Source organism: Podarcis cretensis (assembly GCF_951804945.1).
Source record: "Podarcis cretensis genome assembly, chromosome: Z".
Taxonomy (NCBI): Eukaryota; Metazoa; Chordata; class Lepidosauria; order Squamata; family Lacertidae; genus Podarcis; species Podarcis cretensis.
Window position 1 is genome coordinate 542,366 of NC_137184.1, and position 16,606 is coordinate 558,971.

The 16,606-nt window shown below is 48.4% G+C and overlaps 1 long non-coding RNA gene across 1 annotated transcript in view; it reads right to left on the reverse strand.

Annotated features, from left to right (window-relative positions):
- LOC307207969 overlaps positions 1–16,130 on the reverse strand; it is a 31,834-nt gene extending 15,704 nt beyond the window's left edge. The window contains exons 1-2 of the long non-coding RNA XR_013834904.1: positions 15,670–16,130; positions 1,497–1,917 (exon numbers count right to left, since the gene is read on the reverse strand). This is a non-coding gene — a long non-coding RNA (uncharacterized lncRNA). The remainder of the gene's footprint in view (positions 1–1,496; positions 1,918–15,669) is intronic.
- Positions 16,131–16,606: the final 476 nt, after the last annotated feature.

Sequence of the window (16,606 nt, forward strand, 5' to 3'; positions counted from 1 at the left end):
CTGTAGCCCTACCTTCCCCCTGGCAATGGGGCGGTGCAGCTTTTCTCAGTCAGCAGGAAAGCAGCAGCAGCCACAGAGGATGTGCATCTTTTCGGGCTGCTCTGCTGATGCCCCCCTCCCCCTCACTTCCTCCTGTTTCCCATCCAATCTCCAGGCTGTTCCTTCCCTCATCCCCATGCCTGATCTCCAGTTTCAGACATCATGATATTATTATTATTATTATTATTATTATTATTATTATTATACCTCCCTGTACCCCGGGGTCTCAGGGCAGTTCACAGAATAAATATATATATCAGAATATCATGGTGTTCAGTTGCTCAGCCTAGTCTGTTTTTTAGTATACCTGAAATCCTTTGTTTATTAGGGGCTACCTCACATTTTGTTCATGAAATTGCTTTGCAGAGATAACTACCATAGAGTTATCAACATTTTCCAAAGGTGGAGGGTGTCCCCGTGGCTTGGTGTTTGAAAAATAGGGGGTCCTCAGTAATTAGGTAATTGGGAACCACTGTTGTGTGCCAAAACCCCTGGAGTGGCTAGCAGGTGAGGGGGAGAGAGAGTATCCCTTTACTCCCAGAGCCTCTGTACTGAATAGGCCTGAAGGAGGAGAGCTTGCAAGCTCTTTTTGCACTGGATAACCCAAGCAGACCCAGGATAAAAGAGCTTTTGAGATCTCTGCCTTGCTTAGGGGACAAGGTCTGCTCTGGTGCTGGGAAGCTGGGAATGTTCATGCAAGATCTCAGGTGGCCCCACAAGATCTCTCAAGAGCACCCCAGAGCCCATACAGTGAGTGGGTCTTGCCCTGTAAGGAAGACAGATATCTTTAAAGGCCTTTCCACACCGGGTAACTCCAAGCTCTTTTAAAAAGAACTTTCTCCTCCGTGCTTGGACTTGTGCAACTTCCGCCAGATCACTTGCAAGTGTGCATGGTTGAAACTGTGCAAGTTAAATGCACATACGATGTGATCATATTGGGAAATGAAACAAATGAGACCCGAAAGAGAATGCAGTGCTAAATGCTGCAGAGAAATGGAGTATTGGTGAGCCTTTTTGCACCTGGCAAAACCAAGGTTTGCCACTGAGGGCACCACAGGTGGCTCTTCACATATGTGAGCATCTGCAGTCATGTCCTCTTGCTCTTCATGCTTTGCAGGAAACCCCTGCTGGTGCCACAAAAGGCCTCTGTGGGGAGCACATTGGCAAGCCCCATTTTAACATATCAATGTTCTCCGCCCTGGAACCTCAAGCAGAACTGAAATAATAAACAAACAAAGTGGAGACCTGCAACGTTTTGTTGAAGTCTCACTTGTTTCATCTTATTTCAAAAGGGAGGGAGAGGCAGTTTCCAGCTCTCAACTTAGAGGTCCCATTTAGAGATTGTAAACGGATTTGGTGGCAAGGTTGTGGATTCCCAAGGCACATAGGGAGGGGCAGCACATCCCTACCCTTCCAATATTGCCCCCCTGCCCTACCCTTGCTGAAGTCTCCCTTACCTAGGCTGCCTGGTGGTGCCCATGAAATGGCAATGTCAGCAGTGAGTTCCGGCCAGATCTCATGAGATATCAGCAAGATTTCATGAAGCGTCTCCAGAAGCTGCTGCCACCACCACTTCTTCTCCAGAGACCGACACCTGACAGGAGTGCTGCCTCTGGGGGTTCCACTGCCCGGGGTTGCTGCCTCAGCCCCCCTGACCTGTGGAGCATGTACATCCTGCAATCAATGTTGCCTCCTTGTTTTCCTGAACTCAGAGTCTTGGTGTGATTCTGTCCCAGGGCGAAGAGTTCTCCTCCCAAAGAGATTTAGTGTGCAACGCAGTTTCTGTTGGTGTATTTAAACTCCAGGCGCCATCAGAGAGCAGGGGCCATTCTGGCTAGACTGGTAGAGGTCAACATTAGGTAACAACAACATGAGCAGCTGGGGATGAAGGCAGGCAAAGGTGAGGCCAAGCAGTAAGTAACTAATTACGATTGATAACCTGCTGATCTGTTGCTGCTGTTATTATTTTGGCTGCAAAAAGAACCACCAAAACGATGAAGGAATTGGAATAATCCTCCCCCTCCCACTACTAGGAAAAGTTTAAATATATGGAGCTTTTCAATTTGGGAAGAAGGGGAGACATGAGTGTGTTGTGTGAAGTTTTGCATGATGTGGAGAAAGCAAATGGAGGGCTTTCTCTCTCATAAAAAGAGAACTTGGAGTCATCCGGTGAAGGCGTTCAAGACAAACTTCTTCACACAGCATGGGATTCAGAGCTATGGGATTCAGAGCATAGTTACAAGTAACACACCGTTAAACTCCCTGCCAAAGGAAGCAGCAATGGCCAACAACTTGGTTGGCTTAAAAAAAGAGGATTGGGCAAATTCATGAAATACAAGGGCTATCGATGGCTACTAGGCAGAATGGCGATATTCTGCACCCACTGTCAGAGGTATCCTTGCTGGGAATCGCAGGTGGTCAGAGTGGTGTTGTTCTCGTGTCCAGCTTGTAGGCTTCCCAGAGGGACATCTGGCTGTGAGAACAGGACGCCGGGCTATTGGCCTGATCCAGTATGCTGTTCTTATGCTCTTATGCTCTTGCACTCAGGTTGCGCTTTGCGGCTTCCTACAGGCTTCTGGCTTGCCACTGTGAGAACAGAATGGTGAGCAAGATGGGCCCCCCTTGGTGTGATGCAGAAGGGCCCTTCTCACATTATGATCTGCCCTATCAGCCAGGCTCACTGTCTTGCTTTGCCTGGGCATAGAAACCTCTGCCTCCCTCTCCCTCCTGCTTGGCACCGCAGCCCGTCTCTGCCCCCATAGCCCCCTCAGTCACTCCCTTAAAAACCTCCCTGAGCTTTGCACCTCCTTCTCCTAGGCCGCCCGGCCACCCGCAATGGCAGCCTGGCCCTTCTTGACCAGCTGGCGTCTGCCTGGCGTAGCTGATGGCCAGGGCTTCCTTCATCCTGCTTTCTGGTGGCAGGTGCCCTTCCGCCACACGTGGCGGGTTGTGGATTCCCCTCCAGTCCGTCCTCTGTGGCCAAAGAGGTGCGAGTGTGTTGGCGAAGCTGAGACAGACAGCTCGATCGATGTGGCAAATCCCCCGTCCCTTCCCCGGCAGCTGTAGCCCAATTAAACCCAACAGTGCACAGGTGTTTGCCGTAATGACTTTAACATGAAAAAAGCAAGGCTCCCTTTAGGGCCTTTAAAAGAAGAAATGTAGAGCTCTTAACGTTTTATATACCAACGACATCAAACCAAAGTAGGAAATAATAAAGCGAGGGAGGGGGAGGGGCGGCAAAGGGACCACGTGACACACCGTGGCAGCCTCAGCCAGGTGCTAATTAAACAAGAGCCAGCGGAAGGAAGGAGGCAAATTTCTCCTGCCCCCAAGGGATGGTCCCACTCTGGGGAAAGCCGGAAGCACAGCAGCCTCCAGGATTCTTGGCTTGTTTCATGGTGGCTGCCTGCACCTTGCAGCACCAGTTCAGTGACTCAGCGTCACCCACTGCGAGGGCGGGAGCTGGGAGACAACAGAAAGGCAGTTTGCCAAGCTGGGTGGACACAGACCCAGGCCACATCCATACCACCTGTTTAAAGCACTCAGAAACCTCTTTGAACAGACATGGCTGCCCCCAAAGAATGATGGGAGCTGTAGTTTGTTATGGGTTCTGAGAGCTTTTAGGAGCCCCCTCCTCTCTTCCCATCCAGAGCTACAATTCCCAGTTCCCTGGAAAGAAGAATCAACTATTAAGCAGTCTGGGAACTGTAGTGCAGTGAGCTGGGAGCTATTTCCAGAGGGCTTGGGCTGCCTCACTAAAAGTCCACTTTTCAGAACAAGCTAAGCATATCTCTGGGGCATGTGGCACCCTCCATGGTACCCCCATGTGAGCAGCACAGTTAGCAGACAGAGATATATGGGGGAGGCAGTCGCTTAGGTAAACTGATCCCAAATCGCTTAGGGCTTCAAATGCAAAAAGCAAAAGACTGGAAGTTCTCTACAACCTACCCTGTGTCTGGCCTGTGTAGCCTTCTGCCCTCAGGTATGACGGTGCTCTCATATTGCCTGTGTAGTCCTGGGGAAATAGAAGAGTTCTCAGCAAGGATTTAAAAGTTGAACAGAAGTTGCCTGTAGGCACAGAATGTTCCACGAGGCTGGACTGATAATGCTAAAGGCTTATTTGTTGTTGTCCAAAGAGCGTCACCAACTTGGGGAACAACCAGAGAAGCCCCTGCAGACGATCTTGGTGACTGAGCTAGGATAGAAGGGTTCAGGCACTCCCTGAGGTACCCTGGACCTAAATTGTTCAGGGCTTTGTGAATTAAGACAAGGGCCTTAGTAATAGATGGGTAGCCAGAGCAGACGCTTTAAAAGGGTTGGCACATCTTGTTGGCCAGGGGGCCCCTCAGCAGTTCGGCTGCCGAACTCTGCACCAGGTGCAGCTTCTGAATCAACCCAAGGGCAGCCCCACACAAAGCGCATTGCAGTAGTCCAGCTTTGGGCCTACCAATGCATGTGGAATTGTGGGGGCACAATCTGTCACAGGCAGCAAAAAACTTTGGGTCACCCCCTGTTGGAACAGGCCTCCTGTTCCACTGAATGGTTCACAGAAGGATTGTCACTGTCTCTCCACCAACGCCAAATGATGCAAGAGTCAAAAACTCCTGCTGTACTTTGAGCAAGGCCTCTAGGGCTTCAGCTAAAGGAAAGACACCAGTGTGAGTTGAGCTGGGATGGGATTCAAGAACGCTCACTAACCATCAACATCTCCAGTGTTGTCAGACTTCGCATTTTATATGGTGAAACACATTTTAGTCCAGGGGTCGGCAAACTAAGGCCTGTGGGCCGGATCAGGTCCAATTGCCCTCTGGATCCAGCCCATGGACAGTTCTGGAGTCGCCACCTGGATTGGTACAATCACCATTAAAAAAAAATAATTGGGCACCATTTCCCCCTATGATCCCCCCCCCACACACACACACACCGCGGCACCGGTGCCTCCCTTCTCCCTCCTCCCTCCCTCTTCCTGGCTTCTCCCTGCCCTATGGAGGAAGGGGATTGGGCTTTAATAGGAAGCCACGCTGCCCACTGGGGAAAGATGGCACGGAAAGGAGTGGCGCCGCCACCACCGCCGGCTCCCAACCGCAGGCAGAGGGGCGGGGAAGGTAGGCAGGAGGAGGGGAGGGCTGAGAGAGGGGGGGAGAGAGAAGCCCCCTCTGTCGTGTGTGTGTACACACACATGCGCACGTGTGCAGTCCGGCCTGCAAAAAGGACTGGGGGACAGTGAACCGGCCCCCTCCCAAAAAAGTTTTCTGACCCCTGTTTTAGTCCATTCATCTGCAAAGTTTATAGTTTGTTTTTCCTCCTGGAGGGAAGTGGTTTTCTACATGAAGAACCCTCACCACTCCATTGCAAACTAAGCCTCAGGAGGAACAGTTGAGGGAGCAGAGCATGTTTAGGCTGGAGAATAGAAAAATGAAGAAGATACAACAGCCATCTTCAAACACTTGAAGAACTTGTCCCATAGAAGACTGAGCAAGCTTGTTTTCTTCTGCCCCAGAGAGCAGGACCTGAACCAATGGATTCAAATTGCAAGCAAGGCCCTAAACCTTAGGAAGAAGTTTCTGGCGGTAAGAGCTGTCCAGTAGTGGAACAGACTCCCACAGAAGGTGATGGACTCCCATTCCTTGGAGTTTGGTCCTCTGTAAGGGATTCTTAAGCTGTGGTTCCTGCATCAATTCTGTGGGTGGGTGTGCGTTGTGTTGGGGACTCTCATTTGCTCAGAGACCCATCTATTCTGTCTTCCACCGGCAGCTCTGAACAGCCCCCTAGGGGCTTACCCCCTTCTTGCTCTCCCAAAACCCTTTCTTAACAAACGCAGGCAATGATAATGTACCCCTGGGCAATGAGTGCAGATGGCGCCAGTCTCCCTTCATCAAGAAGCAACATCTGAAGGAAGCCGACAGAGCGACATGGCGCACATCACAACATTTCCCTTCCCTTCCCCTCCATCTCCATTTCAATTTATAGTTCACACAAGCAGCTTAAACACGCCGATTTGAGATCAAAACAGAACTGGGGGGGGAGAGACTTCAGAGCATCTGTTCTATAGGAGGATGCCGTGTGCCTGGAGATAATTTTAGACGAACGTGTTATAAACAAGATCTGTGGAACTTCGCAGATCATGGCGAGCTGTTGGGACGGGTGCATGTGGGGCTGACTTACAGATTAAGTGTATAAAATGTTTAGCACGGAGCTGTGAAGTCAACTTTTCGTTTGTTTTAAGAAATATTTGAGGCAGGTCAGAAAGGAGAGAAGACGAGTCCTTTCGTGGGTGAGCCAAAACAACTGAGGAACAGAAGGAAGCAGGCGCTTATCAACAGGGAAGTGTAAGAAAGGCCTTTTCAGATCAGGTTAAGGTCAATCCAGACCAACTTAACACAACATGGTGTCCTCCAGATGTTTTGGATTACAACTCCCAACTGGGCTGGCTGGAAGAAGAAGAAGAAGAAGAAGAAGAAGAAGAAGAAGAAGAAGAAGAAGAAGAAGAAGAACAACAACAACAACAACAACAACAACAACAATTTATTTTTCCCCCGCCCATCTGCTTGGATTTCCCCCTCGAGTAGGAGGAAGATTTTCACCTTAAGACAAAGCCTTTGGCCATTTCCAGCTGGCATTGGTAGATACAGTTCCATATTTAAAATAGTTCAAACCCATCTTCCAGGGCAGACTGTCCTCCCAATGATTTTTGCAAAGGTTTAACACATGCAACGTAAGCATGTTGTTGTTGTTTATAACCCCCTCCACTAATTTTATAAGCAGCATTTTTTTATTCATTTTTAATGTCAACATTAAGCAGTGTAGGAGGATAAGAAGAGCCTGGCTGCTGGATCAAGGCCCATCTAGCCCAGCCTTGCGCTCTCACAGGGCCAGCCAGATGCCTCTTTGCAGTGGCTCTCAAAGGGTGTGAGAGCTGCCACACTGGTGTGTCAGGAAAAGATGGCAAGTGTGGCAGGAAGATTCAAGGACAACCGAAGAAACATTTAAACACCTCAGTGTATCGTATCAAAATAAATTTTATCATTTGCTTAATATGGATAAATATCTTCTAAAAATGAAGCACAGCTAGGAGTTGTTTCTTTTTGTTTTCCACCATGTATGTTATCAATAAAAAAATTCAATGTAGCACGAGCAAATTTTTATTCTGAAAGTGTGGCCCAGAGGAAAAAGTTTGAGAACCGCTGCCTCAGTGGGAAACCTGCAAGCGGGATTTGAGCACAAAAGCACTCTTCCCTCCTGTGGTCTTCAGAAACATTGCAGAGCATGGACATCACATGCCATTGATAGCCTCCTCCTCCTCCTCCTCCTCCTCCTCCTCCATGAATTTGTCCAATTCTCTTTTAATGCCACCCAAGTTGGTGGTCAACATTGTCTCCTGCTGGAGCCTCCATTTCCATTTGTGCACTGCTTGAAGATATATTGCTGAGTTGAAGATAAAAACGGCTTTTTAGGTCCTCTGAAGACCAGCAATGATAGGGCCAGACATATTTCCCTAGGGCAGGTGGATCAGAGATGAGAGGTGACCACTGAAAAGGACCTGAACAATGGGTACTCACCAGCCTTTCACTGGTGACCCAAAATTCAGGGCCTCTGAAGCAGAACTCAAGGCTCAGGGAGGTACATTTGGGTGCAGGCAGCACTTCAGGCAAGACCCTCACAGACCCTCTAGGGAGGAATGAGAGTGGGTGGCCACTCTGCTCCCACCCTGGGCTTCCCAGAGGCACCTGGATTGCTCATGGTGTGAGCAGAATGTTGGTGTCACCCAGCGGGGCTCTTCTTATATTGTTGCGTGTGAAATTATGCACGGGGAAAGCGAATGGGGAAAAGCTCCTCTTCCTCTCTTCTATAACACTAGACCAGGGGGCAGCATACTTACTGTGTCTTGGGCCAGTGTCTCCAGCACCAATTGCACGGTGAACCGGAGGGCGGGGGAGCGAGTGCCCATATGCATGCGGACACGCTATTTCCGGCACACTTCCGGGTCAGAGGAGCAATGGAAATAGCTTGTGCGCATGTGCACAGGCCTCCTCCGACCCAGATTTGCACCGGAAACAATGCTTGCACATGCGCACAAGCTATTTCTGATGCTCCTCTGACCTGGAAGTGGGCAGCCGTGTGGCGCAGCACCAGTGAGAGCAGGTGGCGGCAGCGGGCGGGGGCACCGCGGGCCGGATAAATGAGTCCCTCGGGCTTTATCCAGTCCACAGGCCTTAGTTTGGGGACCCCTGCACTAGACCTCATGGGCATTCAATGAAGCTGAATGTTGCAGGGTTCAGGACACATAAAGATAAAGGGACCCCTGACCATTAGGTCCAGTCGCAGACGACTCTGGGGTTGCACGCTCATCTCGCTCTATAGGCCAAGGGAGCCGGTGTTTGTCTGCAGAGAGCTTCCGGGTCATGTGGCCAGCATGACTAAGCCACTTCTGGCGAACCAGAGCAGCTCACGAAAACGCCGTTTACCTTCCTGCGAGAGCAGTACCTATTTATCTACTTGCACTTCGTGCTTTCGAACTGCTAGAATGGCAGGAGCAGGGACCGAGCAACAGGAGCTCACTCCGTCGCGGGGATTCGAACCGCCAACCTTCTGATCTGCAAGCCCTAGCCTCAGTGGTTTAGACCACAGCGCCACCCATCTCCCTGGACACATAAAAGGAAGTCCTTATTCATGCAGACCATAGCTGAACCATGGAACTCGCTCTCACAGGAAGCAGGAAAGGCTACCCCCTTAGATGGCTTCAAAAGAGGACTGGACAAATTCATAGAGAGGGCTGTCAACAGCTACTTGCCACACTGACTGTGCTCTGCCTCCACAGTTGGAGGCAGGAATGCTTCTTAATGCCAGTTGCTGGAAACTGGCAAAAGGGGGGGGGCTCTTGCTTGGCTCTTGCTTGCAGGTTTCCCCCAGGCATCTGGTTGGTTGCCATGAGAATGGGATGTTGGACTGGATGGGCCCCCTTTGGCCTGATCCAGCAGGGCTCTTCTTAGGTTCTTATGCAGGGGTCAGCAAACTTTTTCAGCAGGGGACCAGTCCACCGTCCCTCAGACCTTGTGGTGCACCAGACTATATTTTTTGGGGGGGGGAATAGGAATGAATTCCTATGCCCCACAAATAACCCAGAGATGCATTTTAAATAAAAGGGCACATTCTACTCATGTAAAAGCACACTGATTCCTGAACCGTCCATGGTCTGGATTAAGAAGGCAATTGGGCTGGATCCGGCCCCCGGGCCTTAGTTTGCCTACCCATGTTCTTATGGCTTTAAAGGCCAGAATTAGCACGTTAAACTGGGGTGCAGAAAAATGAATGTGAGTCGTGTGGAATTGTTGCAATGTGGACAGATACTTGTCTCTCCAGCCCATGGTGGCTCACTGCAACTTGGTTCTGTTAGTGATGCAATTGCCAAGCTGAAAACTGTTCAAATCTCCCCTCTCTCCCACTCTGCAGCTTTTCAAAATGACATTGTATTTACATTTTGATTCCCACCCCCACCCCACCCCCAAAAATACCAAAAAGCAATGAAAGAAAAGGAACACACTTTTTGTACTGAAATATTGAAAATGTCAAAACTTGTTTCTGCTTTTCTCCGGCAGTGACAGATGTTGGTATCCTCAGTTGTGAAACGACACGTCAAAATGTCTAGTGAAAACATCAAACACAAGCAACAGCACTGCAGAGGATTCAAAGCTGAGCTCCTTGGAGCAACTGGATCAGGAAGGATGAACTGAGAGGTGGGGTGGGGTAAGAGTGAGAGGGTGATGGGGGTTTTGCCATGGCAAGAAGGCCTAGCATGTGGGGGGGGGGAGAGACTGAGTGAGGAGGAGGAAGGTTATCTAGTTCCAGTGCTCTGATGAAAAAGGGCCTGTTCTGGGTCTTTGCTTTTGCTCTCCATTTTTTGCATTGAGTTGCTGGGGACAAATTTGATTCCATTTGCATTTAGAGGCAGAACTACCTCATCTGCGCTTTCCTAAGCAATATGCAAACCGAAACACAACCGTCTTTCAAAATTCACACTTTTCTGAATTTTGCAACATAGTTCTCTGGCCAAGTAACGTGCACAAAAATGCATATATTACTGAAAATAACATTAAAGTGTGTTATGATATAGAGTAGTACCTTGGGTTACATACGCTTCAGGTTACATATGCTTCAGGTTACAGACTCTGCTGACCCAGAAATAGTGCTTCAGGTTAAGAACTTTGCTTCAGGATGAGAACAGAAATCGCGCGGCAGCAGCAGGAGACCCCATTAGCTAAAGTGGTGCTTCAGGTTAAGAACAGTTTTAGGTTAAGAACGGACCTCTGGAACGAATTAAGTACTTAACCCGAGGTACCACTGTATATGGCTTTTAATCCTATCAAGGCAGATTCCACTGAAGCCAGGATGGCCAAGGACCTGGAGACCAGGGTTCAAATCTCTACCTGGCCATGGAGCTCTAGACCTGTGACCACTGGGGACCAGTTGCTGTCTCTCAGCCCGACCTACCTCACAGGGTTATTGTGGGAATTAAGTGAGGAGTGGGGAGAACCATTGCATGCTGTCTTGAGCTCCCTGGAAGAAAAGGCAAGATAGAAATGCAACAACAATAACAACAATGGAAATACTTGACAAAAATGTGTACATTTGGCAAAATTACATACAATTTGTGTATATGTGTAGAAATTCACTGATTAATTTTATGAGGGTTGGTTTTTTTTTTAAGCACAATCTGATGTGGAAACGCAGAGAAATGAACTGAAGATAGGAAGAAATGAGAAATTGATAGAAACTGAAACCTTCATATTTGCCTTCCCCAGGTCACAGAATTCTTCCAGTGCTTCATCCTGCAAAGGGGTCACTGGCAATAGGTTGTATGAACTAACCAGAACCCCCAAGAAAGATTATTGTTTTGCGGAGTGGGGGCAATACAGTCTAGCATTTGGATGACAATGATATTGTGTGGATGCAGTAAAAACAAACCACCCTTTGGGAGCCCCCATGGAGCTGTCTCATCCAGGGTGGGGTCTCCTTCCAAGGTCCTACAGATCCACCTTCCTAATCCACATCAACATCAGCCTGCAGTGGAAACACCAGATGGAGTGAGGATCAGGGCCAAAGAGCCCCTTGGGCTACCAGCTCCAGGCCACAAGGTACATTTTCCTACCTTGAAGAAAACTCCAATTTATGGGAGAGGTTGTGGAAAGAGGATTTAAAATTTACAGTTTGTTGTGCATTGAAGGAAATCTGTATGGAAATGATGTACCGTTGGTATTTGACTCCAGTAAAGTTGACAAAAATGTACAAAAATGCATCTAAGTTATGCTGGAAATGTAAGGATAGGGAGAGTACCTTTTGCCATATGAGGTGGTCATGTAAGGCAGTAAAGGGCTTCTGGGAAATGATATATAATGAACTGAAAAAAAATGTTTAAGATAACATTTACTAAAAAAAAAACCCAGAAGCCTTTTTACTAGGCTTAACAGGAGAAGAAATACCATGAGACTTAAAAAGACTTTGTGTATATGGCAACATTTGCAAGAATGTTGTTAGCCCAGGTGTGGAAGGAAGAGAAGGTCCCGAAAAAAGAAGAGTGGATTATCAGACTGATGGACTATGCCAAAATGGCAAAGACGACTGTGAAGATCAGGCACCAAGGTGACAAAAAAATTAATCAAGAATGGGGAAAAAATTGTAGAATACCTTAAAAACCACTGTACTGTAATTACTTAGAAACATTAACCGGATTGATATAGCATTTATGAAGTAAAATGGACTAAAGTAGTAAAATGAAATAGAATGAATAAATATAATTATATGCAAGAAAAGAGGGTAAAATATAGAAACCGGAGGGGGGTGGGGGAAAGTCTGAGGGATTTGTATAATCTCAGTACTGTATATATGAAAAATGTTTGGAGTGCATGGAAATAATGTTAATATAAAAAACTGAAAATTGAAAAGAAATTAAAAAGAAAAGAAAAGAAAACTCCAAAATCCACCGCTGGGCAACACCTTCATTTTGGACCAGCCAAAATGTCACAAAACAGAAAGTGGAGCTTTTGAGTTCTCCAAAGCCTTTTCATCTGGCTGGGATGTTATGCAAATCAGGAGGAAGGGGAGGAGAAAGCAAGGAAAAATAGGAAGCAAATAAGTGCAAGAATTAGGCTGGGTGTTGAAGCAGACTGATTCCAGCCTCTGTTTGGAGCTGAGGGATCAGGCTGGATTCTGGAAGCAATGGCAGCTTCTCATTTTTGAAAATGCAAAAGGCCGCTGTTACCCAGCCTTGCATGAAATCCACAAGTTCCTGGTTAGACAGAGAGCAGAAACAGAGAGAAAGGGCAAAAAAGCCCTCTTTTTTGGCGCAGAGAAAGCTGCTTCCCATCATCTGACCTCTTCTTTCCTTCCTTTTAAGCTGGGGGTGCCAAAGATGGATCATGCAGCTGTTCTGCACACAAGGAATGTGCTCTGTTTTAAGTTTCCAGTCCTCATGGAGGTAAGTGGGTGGGCAACTCCAGCTGAAACCTCAGAAGCAAAAAGGAAAAGGCAGGGCCAGGGCTCACCTTCCCAAGCTATTCCACCACCACCACCACCACCCATGTCCTGCTCATGTGCTTTCCATTGGGGCCATGTGGTTGGTGACTGTGGGCAACTGGATGATGGACTAGATGGGCTCAGTTCAGCTTGATCCAGCAAGATCCATCTTATGCTCTTAAGCTGTAGAGAGATAGATGAAGACAGGAACAGATATCTGAATGGTGCAGGCAAGGCTTTAAAAAAATGCTGTCCTTAGCATACATAGGTGGGAGAGGCCATTTGGAGTTCTGGCTCAGGCAGCAAAATGTCTTGGACTGGGACAGGGATGGGGACAGGAGATGGAAGAAATCACTCACAGTTCTTCACCACAGTCACATTGTGTAGTGAAGTACCAGCATTCCAGGTCAGAGCTCTTCACCAGGGCAGCAAAGAGATCCCAGGTGTTGCAATAGAGTTAACTCTGCCCACCCACCCTGGCCATTGACTCGCCTCATCAGGAAGGCCACCTGGGTGGTGACTGTCTTCTCTCGCCCTGGACCTTAGCTGCTGGCCTTGGGTTCTTGCCACTCACTTGACAACTCAGCCCAAAGTGAACAAATGAAGAAAACTAAGCAGAACTGTGAAGACTGCACAACTGTGCAGACTAAGAGGCAACCTGAATATTTGCATTAATTGAAAGTGGTTGCAGGATCCAGTCTTCCCCAGCACAGAATTTGCATCGCTCCTTGGCACTCCTCTCCCTCTCTATCCGGACCCCATCAGCCACTTCCACTTGTCAAATCACCTGCAATTTGAGCCAGAGAGCTGGCCGACTTCTCAGAGTTTATATTTAAATAAGCTCTTCTGCTGAACTCAGGCTTAAATATATCTCCCTTTAATCTGATAGCATGAGTGGAAACCCGCAGGAGGGAGGGAGGGAGGGAAGGAGGGAGAAGCCCACCAGGCAAAGGCAGCTGTAGCAGCAACGCTTGCAGCTGCTGCAGGATTTGAGATGGTGCATTTGGGCAGGACCTTGCATTAATACTCGGGGTGGGGCTGGAGGGGGCAACCCAGGATCTTTGGCTGTGTTTATTTCTTCACTAACAAAATGAATTTCAATATGGACAAATGCCTGGTTCTGCACTTAGGCAGGGAGAACCAGCTACACAAATACAAGATGAGGGACACTTGGCTTGATTTAGGGGTCTTAGTGGACCACAAGCTTAACATGAGTCAAGTGTGGTGCGGCAGCAAAAAAAGCAAATGCTATTCTAGGCTGCAGGGATGCGGGTGGCGCTGTGGGTTAAACCACAGAGCCTAGGACTTGCTGATCAGAAGGTCGGCGGTTCGAATCCCGGCGACGGGGTGAGCTCCCGTTGCTCAGTCCCTGCTTCTGCCCACCTAGCAGTTTGAAAGCATGTCAAAGTGCAAGTAGATAAATAGGCACCGCTCCGGCGGGAAGGTAAACGGCGTTTTCGTGTGCTGCTCTGGTTCACCAGAAGCGGCTTAGTCATGCTGGCCACATGAGCTGTACGCCAGCTCCCTCGGCCAATAAAGCGAGATGAGCGCCGCTACCCCAGAGTCGTCCGTGACTGGACCTAATGATCAGGGGTCCCTTTACCTTTTTATTCTAGGCTGCATCAACAGAAGTCTAGTGTCAGTTGCCACCTGGAATATTGTTTCCAATTCTGGACAGCACCATTCTAAGGCTTGTTGACACTTCCACTTGTCCCACCACTTTCCACTGGGGAAACCCTCTCTTTACCATTGAATCCGAACAAGCATCCATCAGTTTTCCTGGGGAATTGGTGGGGCAAACAGAAAACCGCTTGGGCCCTTGCTTTCTAGGCGCAGGACAAGTGGAAGTGTGGGGAAGCCCTAAGAAGGATATTGGACAAACTGGAACACGTGCAAAGGAGGTCTGGAAACCAGGCCTTATGAATAATGGTTGAAGGAGCTGGGTATGTTTAGCCTGGAAAAGAGAAGATTGAGAGGAGAAGGGATATCCATCTTCAAATACCTTAAGGGCTGTCACGTAGAAGAGGGAGCCTGCTTGTTTTCTCCTGCTCTGGAGGGTAGGACTCAAGGCAATGTTAGATGGCCATCCATCCTAGATACTTTGGCTGAGATTCCTGCATTCAACCAGGAGGTTGAAGTAGATGGCGCTTGGGATTCCTTCCAGCTCTACAGTTCTGTGATCCTAGTATCACAAATTGTGCCCCAGGGGAGTCTACAAGGGGAGTGACGCCAAGAGCCATATTCTCTTCTAAGAAAGCTTTCAGGAATTGCATGCTAGTGGTGGGCAGAGCCAGAGGCAAAAGTGGGCGGAGCAAGGAATGCAAATTTTTCCCTTTACACAGTGCGGTAGTTTCTGCACATGCGCTCCAGACACCCCTCCAGGCAGGAGGAGAGGAGGATGACCAAAATGATTATATTACAGTATATCAATTTATTTTTTTTAAAAAAAACCACACACACGTTTAGAACTTTTTAGGATGCTTTAGGATTTGGATGTTGTCTTTGTCCATGGAGTCACAAAATTAAAAGACGCCTGCTCCTTGGGAGAAAGGCGATGGCAAACTTAGACAGCGTCTTAAAAAGCAGAGACATCACCTTGCCAACAAAGGTCCATATAGTTAAAGCCATGGTTTTCCCAGTAGTGATGTATGGAAGTGAGAGCTGGACCATAAAGAAGGCTGATCACCGAAGAATGGATGCTTTTGAATTATGGTGCTGGAGGAGACTCTTGAGAGTCCCATGGACTGCAAGAAGATCAAACCTCTCCATTCTGAAGGAAATCAGCCCTGAGTGCTCACTGGAAGGACAGATCGTGAAGCTGAGTCTCCAAGACTTTGGCCACCTCATGAGAAGAGAAGACTCCCTGGAAAAGGGAAAGATGGAGGGCACAAGGAGAAGGGGATGACAGAGGACGAGATGGTTGGACAGTGTTCTCGAAGCTACCAACATGAGTCTGACCAAACTGTGGGAGGCAGTGGAAGACAGGAGTGCCTGGCGTGCTCTGGTCCAGGGGCTCACAGAGAGTTGGACATGACTAAACGACTCAACAACAACAAAGGATTTGGATGACTTTAAAAGAGGAGTGTGGCCAATTCACAGAGGTGATCCGTGGCTACTTACCTGGGTGTCTATGCTGTGTCTTCACAACCAGACTGCCTCTGAATGCCATTTGCTTGGAATCACAGCTGAGCAGGGCTGGAGTAAATTGCCCTAGTTCATTGCAGGGGTGGTGGTTGTTGTTATATATATTCCGCCTTTTCTGCTGGCAGGGACTGAAGACTAAATGATACTTTGGGTCCCCTTGGACTCTGCAATTCTATGATTCTATGAGAGTTCCGCTGTACTCAGATCCTCCTTTTTTTAGGGCTTCCCATTGGGTCATCTGGTTGGCCACTGTGAGCACAGGAGGCTGGACTAACTGGCCAATGGCCTCATCCAGCAGGCTCTTGTCATGCTCCCCCCTTCCAGTAAACCAACTAGCTCCCTGTGCATCGACCAGCACATGAGGGAGGAATGTTCAGACCCAGCCTCCTCTCTGAGGCAGACCTGTTTTGCCTGCCAAAGTTCCTTCAATTATGCTGTGTGTGTGTTCCACGCTGTAAAAATGATAAATCAGGGACGTATCTCAGGAAGTGTTTTCTCCATCTCAAACGCATCAAAAATATTGCTGACACTGATCCATAGCTGGGAATGTCATTTCTGAATAAACATGATGTCATTCCCGTTCCATTCATACTCCTCCTGGACAGCTGCTGTCAGCATCACTGAAGAAAAATGCCACCTCACCAGTGACAGCTGCCATTTGAGCTACTTTGTGGATCAGCCTTGCTGGGAGCGGAGAGTGGGAGGGGACAGAGCCACGGGCAGGCGGGGGGGGGGCAGTCATGCAGATGCTATTTAAAGTATATTGCATCCCGGTGAGAAGTGCAAGAGCTCATCTGTGGCCAGAGCCACGTTCTGCTTAAACCAAGGCAGTGGCAGACAAGCAAAGCTCCTTGCCTTGCTCTGCAGAGAGATTTAGTTCAGGGCACCAGATCTGAAGTTGCAGTGGTGGGCT